General features: G+C 46.6%; 1 protein-coding gene across 4 annotated transcripts in view; it reads right to left on the bottom strand.

Annotated features, from left to right (window-relative positions):
* The window catches only part of PACSIN2 (protein kinase C and casein kinase substrate in neurons 2), a 132049-nt gene that overhangs the window by 61647 nt on the left and 47229 nt on the right, over positions 1–23173 (bottom strand). Inside the window, exon 2 of one of the 4 annotated variants that reach the window (XM_040637661.1) lies at positions 6287–6458. The exons of the other annotated variants lie outside the window; for them this stretch is intronic. The gene's annotated coding sequence lies outside the window, so the exon portion shown is untranslated. The remainder of the gene's footprint in view (positions 1–6286; positions 6459–23173) is intronic. 4 annotated transcript variants of the gene reach the window in all.

A 23173-nucleotide genomic window follows, 5' to 3' on the forward strand; every position in this document is an offset into this window, starting at 1 on the left:
AGAAACTCCAGTTGCACAAAACTGTTTAAAAATAAACCGGATACTAAAATACCAGCAAAAAGCTACAATGACTCACACTGTTCTCCTCAAATACTTATGAGAACAGCCAGTTCTTTGACAGTCTCCCAGTCTTTTTCCCTATTGGAGAAACGTGAGACAAAGAAAGTAAAAAGAAGCTTTGCAAATTTTCTCTAATTTTACCAGCAACTTGATATGAATAAGACCGTATATGTTTTAGAGTTTGATGAGAGCACAGAAATGTATATTCATGATGAGAGAATTGTCTTGAGCCTTATAAGGCTTTATTTAATAAAATAAATTCAAAAAGCATAACTGAGGCCCCAGAGTGCGCTATACTGAGTGCTCAAGTACTAGTACATGTGGTAAAGAACTACAGCACAACTTCTATCATTAATGTACAACCTTTCAAGGCATTTTGTATATGTGACCACCGTTCCCTTTCTTCACTTGTGTGCACGCCCCCACCTCCTTCTCTTGAGCCCCATCTCCACTGCATGTCCTCTAACTACACTTATACACCTTTTAATGTGGCAGCTGCACACGCAAGACCCTTTTGGGACCACGGATGGAATCGACCCACAGGTTCAGCCTCCTGCCAGGCCCTGAACAGCCGCAGGTGCAGCACACTGCTGCCTGAGACTGTCAATTCCTGCTGTCCATCCCTGTCAATTCCTACCTGTCCTGCAAGGCCCAGTTTGAGTGTTACCTCCTCTGAGGAGCGCCCCCAATCACAGCAATGACCCTCTGCCCACCACTGTCCCAGGAGAGCTCCTCTACGGTGCCATTATTTGGTTATATCCCTATTTCCCCAACCAGGCTGTTAGCTCCTGGGGTAGCCTGGTGCCTGTCACAGCAGCTTTAGCTGCTCAGAGACCGTCGTTGAAGGAAGAATGGAGCCAGGGAGTGAATTTCTAGGAAATCTCGGTCCTGTGGTATCTGTGTTACTCCTCATTAGCCCAGGACCTGTCTCCTAGCCTGTCACCCCTCTCCCCTGCCCTTGTCACTATAGCCCTTCTCTCTTTTCCATGTGAAAATAATTGTTCTCCTGTGCAAACTGCCGCTCTTCCAATGTGCCCAAAGACCTGATTTGGACATACTACACGCTCATCTACAATTTTTTCTGGAGTCAGAGCACCAGAAAAACTTGTTTGCAAAAAGCTTTGCTGCCAGTTGGTGACCAGTTTCAATGAAGTAACTGCACTTAGGCAATCTCAAAATTTATTTTGTTTGTTTAGGGCTAATTTTAAGATCTTTTGCAACATAAATTATTCATCAAGCCCCATAATCACTGAGATTTCAATGTAGTTTGTTACCAAAAGCCCAGGAGAACCACTCAAACACACACCAGCTTCTGAGCAGGGGAAAGTGTCGCCTACAGAGACAAAGGTCAACCTGAGAACACACTCACCGCAGGAAAACTGGAACACACTGAGCCAGGGCAAACACAGGTGACTGACCAGCGGCTGCATCACACAGAAGATCTGGAAAGTGTACTCTACATGCCCACCACCAGAGCTAAGGAGGAAATGCCCTGCACATCCCAGGAGGGGCTCCAGGGATGTCCCCAAGAGCACTGGCCAGGAAGGGGACTGACTCAGCCATCTGAGGCTTACTAGCTGTGTGCCCCAGCAAATCACATCATTGCTCTGTGCCTCTGATACACCACTCATAAAACTGGGATGATGATGAGCACCCTGCAGGCTTCTTAAGGAGGATTAGCTTAGAAAATGCAAGGATGTGCGTGTCGCCTATGTGGCAAAAAATAAATGTTGGTTCCCTTTCTTAGCTCTGGTGCAAATCTTATGAGATGGAGCAGAATGACCTTGAACTTAGTATTTTAGCCTTTGGACCTTCAGTTTCCTTGTTCACAAAGTAGGTGCTCTTCAAGTTTTATTGAGATTCGGACATGCTAAGGGAGCCTGGGAGTGCAGGCACAGGATGGACTGGGGCTGGCACCGGTTCAGAGTCTGCAGTGAAAATGTGTATTATGCATTTTGTGTCAAAACGAGAAATGAAGAGGACTTTTTTTTATTAAATAAAAGCAGTAATCAAAAGGGGGTTTTACTTTTCATTAAATTAACATATATCCCTTGCGAATACAATGGTAACTACCCACCTGTTGTTTGCTTTCCATTCTCTCGATATCTGCAGTCACACTATGTTCTGGGTGCTAGGGAATCCAGCAGGGTCTGGAGCAGAAGAAAAGCCCCATCCTCATGGAGTCACGTTCTAGTGCAAGTGACTGACGAAGAATAAATCAGAGTAGCTGCTACATGGAGAAACACAGCAAGGAAGAGGGATGAGGGTGAAGGCGGAAAGGAGGTTGAGCTTTTAAGCAGAGTGGCTAGAGAAGGTCTCATTGAACAGGTGACACCTGAGACAAAGCTGAAGGCCCCGAGGGCCTCCAGGGGAAAGGCACGTGGCAATAGGAAGCTCGAGTCTGAAGGCAGGAAGGCCTGCCTGGCGCAGCTGGGGACGGCGAGCCGCTGCAGTGCCGCCCAGTGAGAGGGACAGTGGCCGCCACCAGGGAGACAGCAGCAGAAGCGACGACGCAGGAGTTCTGAAAGAATCTTGAGCGTAAAACAAAATGACCTCACTCTTTCAACTTTGATCCCACCAGTGTCCATCCCGGCCCCCCTGCCCAGGTTCTCTGGCTCAGCGGTCCTACAAGCATGTGCCCGGCAACAACCGCACCCTGCATTTCCCAAGCTCAGCTCTCCCCACCGCCCCAGACTTGTCCAAAGCCCACTGTGGGTAAGAAGCAGGGACGTGGGCCTCAAGCCCTTTCCACTGACCCACACAGCCCCAAGAGGCAGGAAAGTCCAGTACCACCAAGGGTCCCACACTGTCTGGGGCCAGCTGGAGAGACATGAGCCAGAGCAGCTTCTCCGCCCTGCTGGAGTGGTCCTGGACCCCCACTTCCAGAAGGCTCCCCTCTTCTCACCGAGCAGATTGGCCCCAGATCATGTCCTCACCATCTCCTGCCCACACCTGTGCGAAGTAAAACAAAATCATCTTGCTAAATGCTAGATTCAAACCGACAGCACTAAGCACTGATGCCATTTGACACAAGCAGGATGTACGGGGTTTCGAAGCACGGCAAGCAGTCACTCTAGGTAAGCACAGGTAGGGTCTCTTGAAATCCCTCACTCTCGATCTGCACTAGGGGTTTAGTTTCTAAACTGTTTCCTGGACTCACCAGGAGCAGAAGATATGAAGCGCAAATACTCAGCAGTGCATTCCTAAAGCCTAAGAATGAAAACTGAGATGGTTCTGAAGGATCCAGAGAAAGGTGTGTCTGTTTATTTTATTCTTAAAATTGGCATGAAGAAGAAAGGAAAGCCCCAGATGCTGAAAATGCTCAATAAAGCCTCCACCTTTGGAATATGAAAGGAGGTGTTAAAAGGCTTGACCTTTCCTTTCCGATTATCTTACAGGAAGTGAACTCAAATCTTAAAATATGCTGTTCTGTCACCAAGCAGGCTTCAGAAGTGGATAAGGAAGTTCTTCCTCTAGGAAGGGCTCCCGGAGCGTGTACTGTGTGTCAACGAGAGCAGACACGCATGGCCCCAACAGGCCACCTGGCAATTCCCCAGGGTCCTTTAGGCTCCACCATCTCCTCCCACCAGCCTAGCCAAGTTAAGAGTCAGGAGTCCGGCCAAGTGCCATCTGTGAGGTTCACAGAAGCCCTTCTACTCCGTGAGGAATCCCCTGAGGGCAGGGTTCTGCCCTTTTATCTATGTATAACCCAAAACAAGTGCTCAAGGAATGAGACAGTATAGGGCACCTGGGTGGCACAGTAGGTTAAGCGGCCGACTCTTGGTTTCAGCTCAGCTCAAGATCTTGGGGTCCTGGGATCGAGCCCCACATTGGGCTCTATGCTCAGCGTAGGGTCTACTTCAGATTCTCTCTCTCTCCCTCTGCCCCTCCCACTCTCTAAAAATAAATAAACCTTAAAAAAAAAAAAAGAAATGAGACAGGATTACAGGTGAAGGGAAGACTAGGCGAGAGAGGAGGTACTGTCTGAACTAGATCTAGACGGTTAAAGGTGACAAACTTTTCCATAGGAGAAATTAGTATTTCAAAATACTAGATGTGGAGTCCTGTAATAACTCTTAAAATGACTATGCTTTACCCCTGGTGTCTTTTACATCCTAATTCCTCAAAGAAAACAAGTGGATGGCCGCCCCTCCTGGTCATTTTCAGCCCCCTCTGGCTCTTCCTGTTCTGAGTTAAAAAGTTTCAGGTTATGGAGAATCATCAGCAAAGGCGGGCAAGACCCAAAGTCACCTGGTCTAAGGCCAGCCCATCAGCTGTGAGTTCACCCACACAATTTAAGGAGGAGCTGGAGCAAAGAGCATTTAGCCATGTCCCCTAAACTAATTTTTCTTATGCAATGGAAACATGTCAGCTGACAGGTCCGTGTCTGGGACTGATTTTTTGCAGTCATACTTGGGAGACCTCCCTCTGCTGGCAGGCACCCTGGGAACATGTAGGCTCAGGCTGAAAATTTCCCAAAGCTAAATATTGACTTGGTACTCCACAGGTTTAAAAATAAAAAAGTTACTTTAAAAAGGACAAAAATGACACATTTGCAAGTCTGATATTAATGTGAGAATACAAACAGCAGTGCAAGAAAATGTACAGGAAGAATCCCAACATTTGAAAGAAAAATGATTTCAAGCAGGCTTAGCCGGACTCCAGTTACTCCCCTCCCCACAGTCCCCATCAGGGCCAGCCCGCAGCAGGGCCGGGACACGCTCCCACGTGGAACACTGATGGGAAACAGAACGGCTTTTGCTCTCCAGGCTGGAATGGGACTAGAATGTACGGGAGGACTCCGGTGCAAGAGCCCCGATTCTAGTGCTCATGGGGGCTTGACCTGCACAGCCTCAGCTTCCCCACCTACTAAGAGACCCATTCCCTGCCCTGCCTAGCACTGGGGGGACCGAAGGACGGTTACTGACCACTGCACCAACAGTGTCACAGCATGTTGCCATCAGCCCCTCTCCTCACTCCCTCATTCACTAATACACAGATCTTGAGATCTGCATGAGATCACAGTGAGCAAGATAAAGCCCCTGCCTTCCTAGAGCTTGCATTTTCATGGCATCTGCAGATGCCAGGCGTTTGATAACTGATGAATGTGGGACTGCGCCACCAGACACAATCACTAGATTTCTCAGCGGGCCTTTTCCCCCTGGCGCACGCACAGCGCAGCCTGCCCCAGGGGAGCTCCTCCCAAGGCGAGGAGGCTCCAGGAGGCCGACGCTTGTGATCAGCCCAACACGTGTTACCTATTACACAGTCATCTATGACACAGTCAAAACCAGCACCAAATGGAAAGAAAGTGCTGGCATAAGAACTCAAATTCCTTCTTAACTGCTTGGTAATTCAGATAGCAGCTTACTCCCAAAACAGATTTTTATCTTCCTTGCAATGAAGGAAGGCATGAAATGCACTGCACTGCACTGCAGAGTAAATCATCAGACTGTGAGCTGCTCAAGGGCAAGCCCTATCTTCTTCACCTTGAAACTCAGAAGCCGCGCAGCAGAGGGTCGGTATGTGCATGCGTTTGCTGACTAAATGACACCGGCTCCTGGTAGTGAGGATAAAGGCTGGGTGCCTGGTGCTGGGTGCTGTGCAGGGGGCCTACAGCCCCACGGATCCACTCCTCCTTGAACAGATGTAGGAAGGGAGGAGTACAGACAAGGAGTCACCAAGGTCAGTGGGTTAGGAAGGGAGTGGTGCCACGACAATGTCAGCTCCACACTGAGGACAGGGAGGTCAGCAAGGCCTGAAGATGGGGCACCTGCCAGGCCCTGGTCTTCTCTCCTCCCAGTCCCTTCCCTTCATGCTGGCAACCCCAGCCTCTGCCTCCTCCTCCCATGCCTTGGGGCTTTCTGTTTATTCCTGGAATTCACAACTTAGGAGGGTCAAAAAAATGTTTTGTTTATACAAATGACAACGACCCAAACACATCTCAAGAACATACAAAGGAATGATATGATTTGGCCAGAAGAGGTTGTGGGAGGGGCAATGGTTTAAGTAGTTGAAATTCTGCTGTTTCCCTATTTTTTAAATTGAGATACAATCCACACAACTCTCCCACGTAAAAGGTACACAGTGGTTTTTTTAGTGTGTTCAGAGCTGTGCCAACCACCGCCACAGTCAGTTTTAGAACCTTTCATCACCCCAGAAAGCAACTCTGTACCGTCTGGCAGTCACTCCACCCCCGCACCCCCAGCCCCAGGCAAGCACTCACCTACTTCCTGTCTCTGTGGATCTGCCTATTCTGGACATTGCCCATCAATGGACTCCTGCAGCGTGTGACCTCTCGCGGCTGGCCTCTCTCACTCAGCACGATGTCTTCGAGATGCACCCAGCACCCACGCCGAAGCACGCATCGGCTCTCTGTACCTTTCCACCACAGAATACTGGGCCGTCACACAGATGGAGCACAAAGTGATTATCCAAGACCAAGCTGATGGACACATGGGTTATTTCCACTTTGGGGCTGTTATAAATGCTGCTACGAACATTTATGCACAACTCTTTATGTGGACATATGTCTTCATTTCTTTCAGGTAGATATCTAGACGTGGAATTGCAGGGTCATATTGCAACTCTCCAGCTTTTTGAGGAACCGTTTTCGAAAGTTACGTCCACCAGTCAGCCAGACTGTTCCGCAAGGCGGCTGCACCGCCTAACACCCCCCAGCAGTGGGTGAGGTTGCGATGTCTCCACATCCTCACCAGCGCTAGTCAGTGGCTGCCTTTTTTTTTATTATAGCCATCCTAGTGGGGGTGAAGTAATGCCCCACTGTGGTTTCCATTGGCATTTCCCTAATGACTAATGTGCTTTTTGACCATTTGTATACCATCTTTGGAGAAGTGTCTATTCAGATCCTTTGCTCAGTTTTTAATTGGGTTATTTGTCCTTTTGTTGCTGGGGGTTTTTTGTTTGTTTTTTAAGGTTTTATTTATTTTGACGAGAGAGAGTGCGTGCATTCGGGGGCGGGGGGTGGGGAGAAGCAGACTCCCTGCTGAGCAGGGAGCCTGATGCAGGACTCAATCCCAGGACCCTGGGATCATGACCTGAACCGAAGGCAGACGCTTAACTGACTGAGCTACCCAGGCGCCCTGGTTGCTGAGTTTTAATCAAGTTCTTTATATGTTTGTTCTAGGCACAAGTCCTTTACCAGATACAGGATTTTTCAACATTTTCTTCTATTCTGTCTTCTATAGCTGTCTTTTCACTCTCTTGACAGCATCCTTTGAAGCATAAAAGTTTTTAATTTTGATAAAGTCCAATTTATCTATTTTTCTCCCTTGTCATATCTCAGAAACCACTGCCTAACCCAAAGTGAGGAAGGTGTGTGTCTGCTTTCTTCTATGAGTTTTATAGATTTAGCTCTTCCATTGAGGTTTCTGATTCATTTAGAGCTAAATTTTATATTTGGTATAAGGCAGGGGTCCAAATTCATTCTTTTATATGTAGTTATCAAGTTGTCCCAGAACTATTTGTTGAAAGACTGTTCTTTCCCCCATTGAATTGGCTTTGTGCCCTCATCCAAAATCAAGTGACCATAGAAGAGCTGAACTCTGTTCTCTCAATTCTATCCCACTGATCTATAGGTCTACCCTACAGGCCAATACCACACTGTCTTAAATACTATAGATTTGTTTTTGAAATTTTTGAAATTAGGAAGTGTGAGTACTCCAATTTTGTTCTACTTTTTCAAAACTATTTTGACTATTCTGGGTACCTTATATTTTCATAAGAATTTTAGAATCAGCACATCAATTTCTACCAAACAAAAAAAAGAGGGGAGGCAGTTGAGATTTTTGGTAGGAATCACACGGAGTGTGTAGATTAATTTGGGGGGTGGTGCCATCTTAACCACATCAAGTCTCCCGGTCTATGGATGTGGGATAGCTTTCCATTTACTTAGGTCACTTTTAATTTCTCTTAACAATGTTTTGCAGTTTTCAGTGTATGAGTTTTATACTTCTTTGGATTATTCGTTGCTAGTGTATAGTAACACCATTATTTTTATATATTGATTTTAATATCCTGCAATTCTGTTGAACACAGATATTAGTTCTAATAGTTTTAGTGAATTCCTTAGGGTTTTCTATATACAAGGACATGCTATCTGCAAACAGAGATAGTTTTATTTTTTTCTTTCCAATTTATATGCCTTTTATTTCTTTTTCCTGCTTCACTGCCCTGGGTAGAGTCTCCAGGGCAATGTGAACAGAGGTGGCGAGAGCAGACATCCCTGTCCTTTCAGTCTTTCCTTTCCCAACCCAATGGGTTCTCATTTGTACCCTTTATCAGGCCAACGAAGCTCCCTTCTAGTCCTACTTTGTTGAGTGCTTTTATCATGAAGAGGTGTTGCACTGTTTTGCTCAGATTTCTTTCATGTTACAGAACAAACAGGTATCACCAAAGACCAAAGTTAACTTGGATTAAAACCACCTGACACTATATAGTGGGAGGAGGTGAAGTCTCATTTGGAGGCAAATAAAAATCTATTTTAAGCAACTCAAAGAAATAGTTTATTCTCTGGCTTTAAGAAAATGATAAACTTGTAGGGGCACCTAGTTGGCTCAGTTAGTAAAGTGTGCGACTCTTAATGTCAAGGTCATGAGTTCAAGCCCCATATTAGGCATGCAGAAAGGAAAAGAAAAGAAAGGAAAGGGAAAAGGAAAAGGAAAGGAGGAAGGAAGGAAAGGAAAGAACGGGGGCGCCTGGGTGGCTCAGTCGTTAAGCATCTGCCTTCGGCTCAGGGCGTGATCCCAGCATTCTGGGATCGAGCCCCACATCAGGCTCCTTTGCTAGGAGCCTGCTTCTTCCTCTCCCACTCCCCCTGCTTGTGTTCCCTCTCTAGCTGGCTGTCTCTCTCTGTCAAATAAATAAATAAAATCTTTTAAAAATAAAAAAAAAGAAAAGAAAGAAAAGGAAAGGGAAAATGATAAACTTGTGATATTAAAGAAACAAAAGAAAGAAAAAAAGATGGATGTGCCCGACTTATGTAATTACTTAAACCTCTGCAAAATAAAATGTAATGTGAAAAGCAAAGAAAGAAAAATGGATTCAACACAACTGATAAAGATCTTATTACTGAGAATACATTAAGGACTCATAAGAAGCCCAAGGACCCTAACCCACTGCACTAAGAAGTTGTCAGAGATGCACACACAGGAGAAAGGACGGCTGGGGCGCAGACAGGAATGCTCACAGAAGCTCCGCCTGCTAAGCTAGACCACACGCCTAGGGAAAAGCCTGCTCAAAGTACGGGGCCCTCTCTTTCCTGCCTGTCATCCATCGAGAAGGATCACGTTGCAGCTACAGGAAAGGGAAATCTCCCGAATTGGCTTGGCCCCAAGGTGACTGTACAGAGCTGCACCCCCAACACCCCACAAGGGACATGCAGAGAGAATGAAGACATTTTTATTATGTTAAGCCTGAGGTTTTGGGATCGCTTGTTACTGCAGCTTAACTTAGCCAAATCTGACACAACAAATTACTGTGTGGGGGGAAAAAAGCACAATTTCCTTAAAAAATTGAAATAACTTGTAAAAATAAGAAAAATTAAAAGGACAATGCCAGTTTGGGTGGTGCTATAGGAAAATACAATGTACTCTAACATTGCTGATAGGCTTCATGGAAAAATCTGGAAATGCAGAACAAGGGAGTTATCAACCTCTGGCCCAGCAGTCCCACCCTGGGGAATATGCCCCAAGCAAATAAACTCAAAGAAAAAAAATAGCTTGAACAAAATGTCCATCCCAGTGATATTTATAACAGCAAAGACTAGAGACAAGTCAATGCTCACAAACTGAGAAAACAATGGTGAATGGACATACTGGACACCACACAGCCATTTTAAAGGACAAGTAGGTGAATCATTTTATGTTTGAAACTGGGTATAAGTGAAAAAGCTGAGTGAAACAGCACAGAGACATTTATTACACGTGAACTTTAAAGGCAAGAATTGCGTGTTTTCATTTTTGTATCCCCAGTGCTTAGCATGCAGTAGACGCTCAAATATTTGCGAAGTGACTGAATGTCTAAGCCAACAAATCATCAAGTCGGGTGACAAGGGCTGGAGGAGACCATGTGGTGATGGAGTTGAGTGCTCCTTATTTCGGTGAAACAACTTTAACATGTGCATTTTAAGAGGCATGTATTTGTACTGTGGAAAGAGAAATCATCTCTTCCTTCACACAACAAACCTGGATTCATGTTTCAAGGGAATGGGTCATGACTTTACACAAAGGACTCACTAAAATTCAAGCTCTCCAGTACGGGGAAGGAATCCTCGGTATTGTCACTGAAGTTCAAGGACAGGCTGGCAGGCCACCTGTCAGTGATGTACAGAGGGAGAGACAAGGCCGGGCCCCTGGGAGGTTGTCCAACAGCCTCACTTATCTGGTAGGTGCTAACATCCCCAGGAGAGCAGTGGACACACAATAAAGCTTTCATCATTCGGACACCCAGACACTTTCTCAGTGTTTACTCTCCAGTATTTACTTTCAATTGATTCCTATTTGTAACCACAGAACCTCCTTCCGTAACTATAAAAATCATGTGTCTTCCTTTGGACTAGTATTCCTATTAATGGAAAAATTCAACAGAAATTCAAAGGGCAGCAATACTGAGTTGTCTTTCATCAGACAAACCCTCCTCATTTCCACACCTCCTCTTTCCTCCATCCTGGGCTGGCCGGCGCCCAGTCTTCCACCCTCTTACCCTCACAGTACCACGGGCACTAACACCACCACACCTGCCTGGTGAAAACACTACCCTCTACCCGACACGCTGCCTCTGCCACAGTTACAAGCAGTCTGCTGGGGGCTGCAGAGAAGTCACACCGCCTCAGGGGGGTCCTCCTCACTGGCTGTCTCCAGGCAGCTCTCCCCAGCTCTCCTCCAAAGGCTCCTGCAGACCTCCTCCCTGGCCATCTCCCTTCCCTCTCACAGAGCATGGGCAAGCAGGCCACGGGCCCACAGGCCGGCCTCGCCACTCACACCCCTGTCTAAGGCTGGCCCCTCGTCCTGCTTCCTCCCCCTGTCACCTCTCGCAGCCAAGCTTCCTACCAGAGCTGACCACTCATCTCTCTGCCTGCAGCTTCCTCTCCCGTCTCCGATGAAACTAATCAGACTAGAAAGACCATCTGGTGCAGGCTGTGGCTATTTCCCAGGCTCCCTAGTGTAAAACCCATGGCAGTTTCAGGTCTTCTCAGTGCCCCTGCCCTCTCCTCCTACAATCACACCCCCAGTGTTTACAACACTGCCCCTCCTGCTTGTTCTCCCTCTCTTTTGCCCAGGCCTTAGATGTTGGCGATCCTCAGGGTTCTGACCCAGACCCTACTCTCTAGTAGCACACTGTACCCAAGCAAGCTCTTCATTCCCACATATCAAATTATCCTTTTCACCTCATGTCCCCTGATCTGCATCTTTGGCTCAAAAGCCCGGACCCATGCATCCGACTGCCTTCTGGACACCTCTGCTAGGCCATCACACAGTCCCTGCAAATCATTTCCTACCTTCCCTAAGCCCACTCCAGTCCTTGGGTTTCCCACATCGGGAAATGGTCCCCCACCATTCACCCAGCTGCACAAACCAGAAACTCCTTTTCTTCCCACACCCAACCCCCTACTGACCTCACCACATGTAATCAGTTTCCAAGTCCTGACAACATAGTCCCTCCTGAATCCTCCTGCTTCACCCACCCCCACAACGATGGCTACCTTTGGTAAGGCCACTACCCTCTTTGCCTAGACCACTAACAGCATACAAGTCTGGTCCCCTTTCCTTTCATCCTCCATGATGCTGCCATGGCGGTTGACATATCTTTTAGAAGACTAGGTTATGCTTCAACTTGGAACCCCCCCAAGACTTCTCAGCATGACCAGCAGGGCCTCCCAGCTCCAGCCACCGCCCCCTCCAGCCTCACCATTCCCACCACATTCCAGTCACACTGTGCTCATCCAGCCACAGCCAACAACCTGCAGTGTGAGTTTAAATGTTTGAACTAGTGTGAGTATATATTAGAGTACATGAAGTATATATCTAATATAATCCAGGGCAGGGCATCCAGAAGTACAAGTGCCCCAAGTCCATGGCATTCGAAGAGTGAAGCATGGAGAAAGATAATAAAGCCTGAGGACCTGTCAGGGCAGGAGACACCCTGCGCCAGAACTCGGCACACATCACAGGTCCCTCCTGGCTCCTGACTTGGGGACAGGAGTAACATGCTGTGTGCCTACCACGCTCTGGGCCATTCTACACGTGGTCACTCACACTCATATCAAGTCTGCAGGAGGCCTCATTTCACTTGTGGTCAAACAAAGGCTGAGCCACCAAGTCACCTGCCCCAGGTAGCATCCCATGACTGGGGAGGGGGCTGTAGTCATCTGTGGATCTGTCCCACTCCTACCCTCCTCACACTCACTTCTCCCTTCTCCACAGTGTGGAGGTGGGCTACATGGTAAGGATCTTTGCAGTTCCAAAGTTCTACCACTCTACCACTCTAAATGTGGAAAAGCGTTATGACCTATGGTCACCAAAATCTCAAGAAAGCATCTATTACCCAAGATTAAACACACTCAACAGATGTGGCTTCCGCCTCACGAATTCTGGATCGATGGCCCAGGCAGTCACGTTCCACAAAGACTCACTTTATGGGACTAAAGAACAAGCACTCATTGATTTGCCACCATGTCAACCCAGCAAAGAGCCCCAGCTATGCCACAACACGTAAAAGTGCCTGCCCAAAACTGAAGCGGTGTTACTAGAACATAATCTTAGAATGCCCTGACACAAGCAGGATTTTACACATATATGCACACGCACGCACGCACAGACACACACCCTCTTGGAAGTCTGCGGCTCCTCTCACTACCCGCCCGTGTCAGGGCTGGAGAGCACAGGAGGACACAGCAGCTCCTCATCGCCACCACCTCCCCTTTCACTTCAGGGTGTCCTTACCTCCCAGCTGCAGTACTTAACAAGTGACAGACGACCACAGGTACAAGAAATGTGTGCAATGACGTTCCAGGGAACTGGGCTGTCGATTCAGGCACCTTCATTTCATCTTTACCCCCTGAAACTCTCTGAGAGTGCAGCCCCACTCTCCCCGTGCCAGTCTTTGAGGACCTACATCAAACACTCCCCCGAAAATTCCTTCCCTCAATCAGAAGCACTTGCCCAGTGGGATACTTCTTCCTTGAGCTGCAAGTTTTGCAACCCAAGAGACATACTTAAACCCTAAAAAAGAAAAGTCACGTAGGCCCCGATCAGACAGAAAGTGCCTTCTGGCAAAAGCAGAAGGAAAAAATATAGAATGGGTCAGGAGGCTGTCCTTTGTTCAGGCGAAAAATGGGGGCATTCACCAAGGACAGACATGACCGCCGGGAGCGCGTGGTTATGAGGCCGCCTCCAAGGTCTGTTGAAGCAGGTTCCCAAGATTCAACAAAGGGCATTATTAACAACACGCATGAGTCAGAGTGGCCTCAGGTCAAGCACTTCAGCTTCTTTCAACCCTTCCACTTTGAGCAGCCCCTTCTACAAGTAGGACTTCCTGTCACACAAAGGGCCTCTGTGGGCAGTTCCCCGCTGCCTCTTTTCCTGTGCAGAGCGGAGCACTTGGTCTCCCCTCCCTCTAAGTCAGACCGAGCGCACCACCCGTCCTCTAGAGGGGCCGCAGCCCACTTGCAAACTGAGGACAGCAGGAGAGAAGCACACGGCATACCTGGATGCATCCATCTAAAAGGCCGCAGAAATCTGAGTCTAGGATTCTTCACGAGACATGCTGGCAGGACCCCTTAATGGCCCAGTCACCTCTGGCAAAATACTTAAGAGGTCTGTGATTGATACTGTTTCTCTGTAACATGGAATCCAATCTGCCTTCGAGGTTGTGAGGATCAAATGGCCTTTGTCTGAGACCTGGCACAGTGCCAGCGTGGGGGCCTTCGATGACAGCGAGCTGCCAGAGTGAGGGTGACTATGGGCCAGCCTCAGTCCAAGACTTCAGGCACAATCACAGAGGCATCCACCTTCTCACAGGCTTGATGGACACTGAACCTCCACCACGGGGCCAAGTACCAGGAGAGAATTCTGCACAAAACGCAGTGGGAGCACAAAACACAGGACGGTCCACACAGGGTGCATGGGGCTGACATTTCAGTGGGAAAGCAGCAGCTGGAGAGGTAGGGAAGGGCATTCCAGGTAGAGGACACTGTGTAGCAAAGAGAAGGGCTATAAACTGCAGCCCAGGGGCACCCCGGCTCTGAGGCCGAGCCCTGGGAAGTGGCTGTGGCTTTTAAGGAGGGAGAGATAATTGCCAAAGAGTGGCAAGGTGCTGAAGGGCACGCCATCCCAGGTCGCCAGCCTGAGTCACTCATTATACTGCAAGAAGAGTGGCGTCTGCTCCGTGCTGCTGCTCTCCTCGAGTACAGGAGGGAAACCACCGATTAGACATCACGCTCATCAGAGCCGTCAGGAAATAAACTGCTCAAATACTTCTTAAGCAGTGCTGTGAATACATGCCTTTGAAGTTAAAAAAAAAAAAAAAGTCATGCAAACCACAAAAGGATTTGATTTTTAAGTATTATGCACTCAACTACGGTGGCACTTTCTCAGGACAGTCTTCCGTTTCATTGTACAAGCACAAGCCAGAGCATTTGGCTCCAGAGAAGGCTACGGGGCCAGTGTGGACCTGGTACGACAAACTGACAATGGGCTTCTAATTTGACAGTGATTTTATTTTTTAAAAAAGTTCACATAACATGAAGGTCTCCCCAGTAATTTGGAAAAATGAATAGGGAACCCGCTTGTCAAGCAACAATCTAAAACTAATGAGCTACAGCCAAACACAAAATTAGTAAAGGTCCCCCTAAACAGGGAAAAAGAGCAGGTCTGAACTAGCTGTGACGGGGGCAAATTTTAACTCCTAAACCTCACTCTTCTTATGTGTAAAATGGGGACAAACATGGTCAACCTACTTCATGGGGACGTTATGAGACATTTAAATGACACACTGGGATGCCTGGGTGGCTCAGTCGGTTGAGCATCCAACTCTTGATCTCAGCTCAGGTCTTGATCTCAGGGTAATGAGTTCAAGCCCTGTGTTGGGCTCCACAGCTGGGCAGCTGCCTACTTTAAAATAAAACGAAATAAAAATAAATGACACATTATAAACGAGTGCCTGCATTCACTAGGTACTCAGTAAGTATTCATCTCTACCTGCCTGTCCCTAGTCCGGCTCCTTCTGGTCTCTCCAGCCCACAGGGCAGATGTCACTGGAGTAAGCAGTAAGCAGGATTTACATGCAGAAAACCCCAGGAACACAAAACAAAAACCAAGTCTCTTACATATTTTCTCTTTCCTGATGCTACCTGATTAACATTTTCAGTTACCATACAAAGAAGAATTAATGACATTTCCATTTATGATAAAACACCTAATTACCATATATAATAAGCATTATCTGAGAAGCTCTAAAGAAAATGCCTTGGTTACTATCTTAACTTGAATTACACTACCAAGCACACATACACACAGATACTTCACACACATGCCCTATATGCCCAAGCACACATACATTCTCTCTCTCCTTTCCTCTCTCTCACACATACACACACAGATGCAGAAAGAACCCATCTTTTTTTTTTTTTTTTTCAGTGCAAAAAGGTGGTTTTATTAAAGCATGGGGACAGGACCTGTGGGCAGAAAGGGCTGCTGCCCCAGGATTATGAGGAGCAACTGATCATACACTTTGGAGCTGGTGGAGATAAAGATAAAGGGAAGTTTCCAAAAGGACTTTCAAGGAGCCTATCCTTTTATTTTTTTAAGATTTTATTTATTTATTTAACAGAGAGACAGCCAGCAGGAGAGGGAACACAGGCAGGGGGAGTGGGAGAGGAAGAAGCAGGCTCCCAGCAGAGGAGCCTGATGTGGGGCTCGATCCCAGGACTCTGGGATCACGCCCTGAGCCGAAGGCAGACGCTTAACAACTGAGCCACCCAGGCGCCCCTCAAGGAGCTTATCCTTAATAAAACATTTGTCAGTTTGGCTAGCTCAAGAAATAGTCTGTGTTTCAAGTTTTTGAACATTTTCAATAAAATAGATAACTTATTCTGATAAACTCAGTAAAATTATATATTAAATCAAATATTTTTGTAATTTTATGTATATTTATGCCAATCTTCTAAAAACATTGACTTTCTTTTTTTTTTTTTTTATTTCTCACTTTATTTTTTTTAAACATTGATTTTCTGAGTGCCAGAAACCTTGCTAAGAGCCGGGGGAAGGGAATGAAATAAGTCCGTAATAAGACCCAGCCCTGCAGCCCAGGAACTCACAGTATGGCCAGAAAGAGAAGCCAAGGTCACAGCTGATTAGGGGACAGAGAGGAGAGAGGATGGAGGACAGAGGAGGGGCAAGTGGGACTGCAGTTTGGAAGAGGAAGGGGGAGGCCTGCGGCCAGGTGAGAGTGAGGATGAGGTGCTCCAACCACGGCCCAGGCTCAGGAGCTGCTCAGAGAGGCTGGACACAGACCGAAGACAGCACTCAACACCCACAAGGGCACAGGTGGCTTTGCTGTAGCACCTGAGGTCTAAATCACTGACCACTTTAGCTTATTTAAAAATAGAAGTTAAGAGTGTGTGATTATGCAGAAAAAAGAGTCTGGAAGGCTATGTACCAAAATGTGAACTGCTTCATTCAGCAAAGAGTACTGAGGGCTTCATGCTCCAGGGGCCAGGGGGCTTGCAGACAAACCGGGACGGAATGTTGCAGCAGGTGGTGTTGAGGGCTGGGCTCAGACATGAAGCCAGTGGGGGACAGAGCGTTGGGGTCTACTACAGACAGGACGGTGGTCAGCAAAGGTCTTCCTGAGGAGGAGACAACTGAGCAAATACTTGAATAAATGTTAACACTTATTCACCCTCTCTGGATGGTGGAATATGTGAGTTTGGGAGTTTTCTTTTTGCATATCTGTATTTCTTAGTTTTTCTGCCCTAAGAATACTGTTTGGGTCACTTTTGAAAATCCAAAAGGAAAATAAGGCAGTGCCCTAGGCACCTTCTGTAATGTCCATAAGAATGAAACCCAAGAGTTCTGGTAAAGGAATCCATGTCCCTTATCGTCAAGTCACTGGTAATTGGCCTGTGTATCACTACACTCACTCAGTACAAGTGCCCACGCACTCTCCGGCCCCATCCTGCAAAGCACCCAGCAGCACCCTCACTGCTGTGAAGGCCACAGGGCCCAGGCCTCTGCACTCTTTCCTCTTCTCTGCACACCAGTTTCTAGGTGATCCCTCCTTCCTGTGACTTTCAACACCAGCCCACCACTGATGTCTCCTGACTTTATTTCCCCAGCACAGACCTCCCCTCTGAACTCCAGCCCAGCACAGCCCCAACCACTGGCTCAGCATCAACTCCTTGGCACTTGATGGGCCTCTCTGACATACTGCCCGAAACTCAGCCCTGGCTCCTCCATTCCCGAGAGCAGCTCCTACCCAGTCCTTCTCTTTCAGTGAAGAGCGCCATCATCTAAGCAGCTCTTAGGACAAATGCCCCCATGCCACCCCTGACGCCTCTCCTTCCCTCACACCCTACACCCATCGGCTCCACCCTGAAACAGAGCTAGAGTGCAGCCACCTCACACCATCTCACCCAGGCTACCCTGGGTCAAGCCACCAAACTTAAAACTCGCCAACAGCTGTGTCTTTCAGCACGCTGAAAACGCTCCTCACTCATCTACACTTCCCACCCTGACCTCCAAGATCCCATGCGATCTGGTCCCAGCTTCCAGCTCCAGTGTCGGCTCATTCCCATTCCAACCCCTACCCCGGGCTCCTCCAGTTACAGTGAACTTTCCGTGGGCGTCCAAATGCACCAGGCTTCGACCTATCTTCACACTTGCTTCCTCTCTGCCAGGAACACTCCTCCTCCAGGGTCTGCAGCCTTTGCTGCTTCACATCATCACACATCTGTTCACATAATACCTTCCTAAAAAGCCTAGCCTGGGGCGCCTGGGGGGCGCAGTCGTTAAGCGTCTGCCTTCGGCTCAGAGCGTGATCCCCGCGTTCTGGGATTGAGCCCCACATCAGGCTCCTCCGCTGGGAGCCTGCTTCTTCCTCTCCCACTCCCCCTGCTTGTGTTCCCTCTCTCGCTGGCTGTCTCTATCTCTGTTGAATAAATAAAGAAAATCTTAAAAAAAAAAAAAAGTCTAACCTGTCCCCATTCCTCTGACACACCAGCCCCTAAACTCTGCTTTATTTTTTAAATAACACCCAGCCTCCCATGCCAAATTATGTATTTATATACTGTCTCTCACCACCACAAGAACACAAGCTCCTGAAGAACAAGAACCGTGTCAAGTTCAGCCCGGTATCCTTAGCACTGATGCACAATAGGAGCAAAATAAACATGTCTGGAACGAATGAGTCAAGGAATGTGCTAGGCTCTGGCACAAATATGCACTTTGACAGAACAGGCTTCTGTTTTCAGCAGCAAGGCAAACCAGGTATCTTAATGAGTCTTCCACTGAAAAATTTTAGCAGCTGAATAAAATGCAATTGTATCACTTATTATACTCTAAATTATCATAAAGGAATCTAAAGACACCAAAAAGGCAAATTTAAAGAAGAAATATAAGTAGATAAGTCAGCTTTCTCACCGAGGTAACAAAGAGAGACAAAGGAAGAAAATATAAAATATTGATTAAAGACTTGGGAAAAAACAGTAAAGCCTAACTTACATCTAAGAAACTTCCAGAAAGAGGTAACATTAAGGATGGGTAGGAAGCAATCTTTAAAGACCATTTTTCAGTGTGCCAAAAGACACTAAGCCACAGATCAAGGAAGCCGGATGAACTCAAGCAAGATTTTAGAAAGAGAGAGAGAGCCACACCAAGATAAAGTAAAACTGTAGAACCTCAAAGGCACAGAAAAGATAGTGAGAGCAGCCAGCGAGAAAAGACCACAAAGAATGACAACTGGACTAAGAGCAACAGTGAAATCCAGAAGACACTGCAGTGATAGAGTCTACGTGCCGAGCAACAGTATTTGCCAACTCAGAATTCCATACCCAGCAAAACTAGTTTTTAATAAGAACTAGATATTTTCAAACAGATAAAGTAGATACCACCACCACAACCCTAAAAAAGACATCACAGAAAAGAAAATTCTAAAAGGTCTTCCTCGGGCAAAAAGAAATTATCTCAGAGGGAAAGCTTGAAGCACAAGAAGAAATGGTAAGAAAATACACAGGTAAATATACTACCATATAAAAACAGCACTGACTATATGAAACATAATATCTAATTTGTAGGATTCTAAAATTCAGAAAGGAAATGCTGAATAAGTTGGGAGGGATGTGGAATTAAAATGTTTTAAATCCTTCCGAGAGAAAAGAGAAAAGACATTACTTTAGATTTGTTATGTGTTAAAACATTTAGGGGATAATCACTAAAGGGCTAGACAGAGAATTTAACTTCCAGAGTAAAAGAGAGGAAGAGAGAAAACAAATGCAATGGGGAGGGGGGGGCATGATGGAACTCAATGGAAACAAAAGAAAACCAACAAAACAAAACAAAACACCTCACCAGAACTGTAGCAAATAGCACAGGAACAAGAAAAGGCTGCTTCTTATCACCTTTTCTATTCAAATTGTACTGGAGACAATAGCCAATAATGTAAGAAAAATCAGTAAAAGGTACAAGAATTAGAAAAGAAGAAAAAAACATCGTTATTGATGTAGATGATGTGGTTTTCGCAGGGCTAAAGGGAAGCGACATCCAGAGTGACAGCCCTCAGCTACGATTGAAGAGCTTGCTAAACACAGTGAGGGGTTCTATGCATTTGGTTTCATTTAACATGAGGGAAATACCAGACTTATTTTACAGAAGAAGAAACTGAAACTCAGGGAAGTTAAATATCTTGCCCAAAGCCAGCTGGCAAGTAAAGGGTTGGTTTTGAAATTAAGTCTATCTGTCCCCAAAGCCTAACCACCGCGCCTGCCACAGACAGAGACAAACCACGACAGCACAGGATGAGCACCCGTCAGTACTGTCTCTCAGGCGAGTACTACCGTGTGATTACCAGCAGTCTGGAATAAAAGGGAAAACGAGATCAACCTGAAGCAAGCCAGGGAGAGAGCAGAGGGGCGCTGGGTCTGCAGCCTGCGCAAGAATGCTCAGGCAGGGAATGATACTCTGGAGGAAGTGCCGCACGCACTAAGGTAAAAACGTATGAAAGAATCAAGAATGTGGCAGTGGGGGACAAGGAGAGGGAAGAGCTGGATACCAGGAGGCTAAACAGGTGCCAGCAGGCTAAGTCCCTTGAGGGCCACACTAGGGATTTGGGCTCCTCCAGGTTATGGGGAGGGACCTGGATATGGTCCAGGAAGGAAAGTTCCCTCCGACAGAGGGTGGAGAACAGTCCATCGAGCCTCTAGACCTGAGCGTCCTCTAGACCAGCCACCAGCTGTGGAACACTTGAACTACAGCTAGTACAACTGAGGAACTGTCTTTTTAATCTCACTGACTTTTAATTCATTCTAATACAAACAGCCACCTGTGCTTAGTGCCTGCTATACTGGACAGTGCAGCTCTAGTAGAAGGAAGCAAGAGGAACGGCTGGGTGACGAGGACAGACTAACGCTCAGGAAGAACAGAGGACGTTGTGAAGGATTATGCTGGGTAGGACTGGGGGGTGGAGGAGGAAACAAGGATTAAGAATTCCTCATCTTGGAGGCAAGGTATGGGGTAATGTCACAAAGAGAAACAGTTCAGAAGAAAGAACTGGATTTGGATGGAAAATAACTGGTCTGAGCCTGATAAATCAGAGGTACCATGTGTGTGCAGTCCAGCCACGTCACACTCCCGAGTTCTGCACACCCCTCCCATCTCCCTGCGTCTGCACACATGGTTTCCTCCGCCTCGTTGGCCGGACAGGCCCCCCTCTCTGAAACGCACCACCAAACTGTGCCGTTTTCCCTAACTCCGCCATTCTTCACAGCAGAATAAGGTCCCTACAGCTCTATAAGAAGACTCATCACCCTGGCGTTTACAAGTCTCTACCCCACTGGGCTATGAGTTCATAGCTCCTCAGGGGCAAGAACTCAGTCTCAACCGTCATGGACCCCAGGGCCTAGCACAAGACCTGAGGTACCCTCGGTGGACAAGAGACTCTGGCAAGTGGGCAAACTAACCGTATGAACACACACAGGCACAAATGAGCAAATCACCTGATCCAGCCACCCACCATCCAAATGACCCGTCCCTCCAGGTGGTGACCTACAGATGGCTGGAAATAAGCTCAGAGCTCGCCCAGGTGCCTTCGTGTCCGTCAGTGAGCTGTCAGGCTCCAGGATGATCACAGCCTGCGTGAGCCCTGCTGTGAGCCCTGCTGTGAGTCCTGCTGTGAGTCTTCATCCTTATGACAACAGCTACCATCCCAAACTCACACTCCTCAACCTCTCCAGTTGACCGGATGTGCCTAAGAATAAATGCGATGTCGTGGAGTTCAACACTGAATATGCAAAGACTTCTGCACAAGGGCCCTGATGCTTCTCTGGGAGGCCTCGGGGCCTCGCTGTATCATATTCTTCTCAGGGAACCTGCGCTGAACACACTCCCAGGTGGTGAATTAACAAAACACTTCTGCTTCCCAGGTCAACAGGTCATATCCCCCATTCCCATCTTTAGCACCATATCCCCCCTTCACATCTTTAAATTCACAGGCATACCAGAATTCACACTAAAGTAAACAGAAGCCAGGGGTAAGGAAGAATATCAAACATTACTTACTGACTAGGACAATCGCTTATTAATATGTTTATGTATCCCTATATTTATATGCATAACTATAAATATACATACATATTAAGAAGACCAATTATATATTAAGAAAAGGAAGCCAGTTAAACTATTCTATACTTAATATGTACTAAAAATAGTAAAGATAAAATGCTAGTTGGGGAACAAAGGTAACTAAATTATGGGAGAAGTGAACCAAGCCACTCTCTGCTCGCCCTTTCTTTGGCCTTTGGATGTGGTCATCTGGCTCTTCAACTGAAAGCAGCAGCTTCTTCAAGGGTAGTGACAAAAGTGCCTGCAGAACAGCAGGAGGGAAGACACAGTGCCAACCTACTGCACAGAAACACTGCTCACATGGCCTACTTCATTCTTAAGTTTTATAAACTAAAATAGGTATAAAGTTATTGACCACAATTTCAAATACAATTAAAGTGTCTATGAAAATACCTGTTTTCCTGTAGTGTACTTGTTTCTGAAATTCTTGAAGGCATATACTCTTACTACTTCAGAAAATACAAGTAAGTACTTTTCTATGAACCTCTACAAGGAATTCAAGGTGAATTTGGACAGACAGTGACACCCTATCAGGGCACTGCTCACTTAGGCCTCTATTCACATCTAATTCCCAGACTTGCATTTCAGAAGGACTCAAATTCAATTTTTAGAAGAGACTATTTTTTTAAAGGTTTTTTTTTTTTTTTTAAGATTTTATTTATTTATTTGACAGAGAGAGTACAAGCAAGGGGAGCAGCAGGGAAAGGGAGAAGCAGGCTCTCGCTGAGCAGATAGCCTGATATGGGGCTCGATCCCAGAACCCCGGGATCATGACCTGAAGTGAAGGCAGACGCTTAACCGACTGAGCCACCCAGGAGCCCTAGAAGAGACTATTTTTAATTGATTCTGGAAAGTTGTGGATAAATTCCACTTTTATAAATTAAATCATTACCCTCTTTTTTTTTTTTTTTAACACAATAATGTATTGTTTCAAAGTCTACCACAGTCTAAAACCTGGGCAGTCCAGACTTACAGCCATCAGTACTCCCTCAGACAGACTGAAATGCCCCCAGACTTCAGGGTTTACTTTTCACATCCTGAAGAACCCTCTTCCAAAGAACTGAGTACTTTTGTCTGTTTCTTCTAATAGCTGTGAATTTATTAAGTTTGGAATTTTCAGCTAGCAGGTAATCATATAATGAGGTATGCTTACAACAGTAACAACTGAGTAAGGCCTGGTTTAGGGGCGAAGCAAGAAAAACTTTATACAATAGAGAACTCTTTAAGAAAAAAATCTCCCTTGGGGGGGAGAAATGTCA

Source organism: Ursus maritimus, unplaced genomic scaffold, assembly GCF_017311325.1.
Source record: "Ursus maritimus isolate PB19 unplaced genomic scaffold, ASM1731132v1 scaffold_21, whole genome shotgun sequence".
Lineage (NCBI taxonomy): Eukaryota > Metazoa > Chordata > Mammalia > Carnivora > Ursidae > Ursus > Ursus maritimus.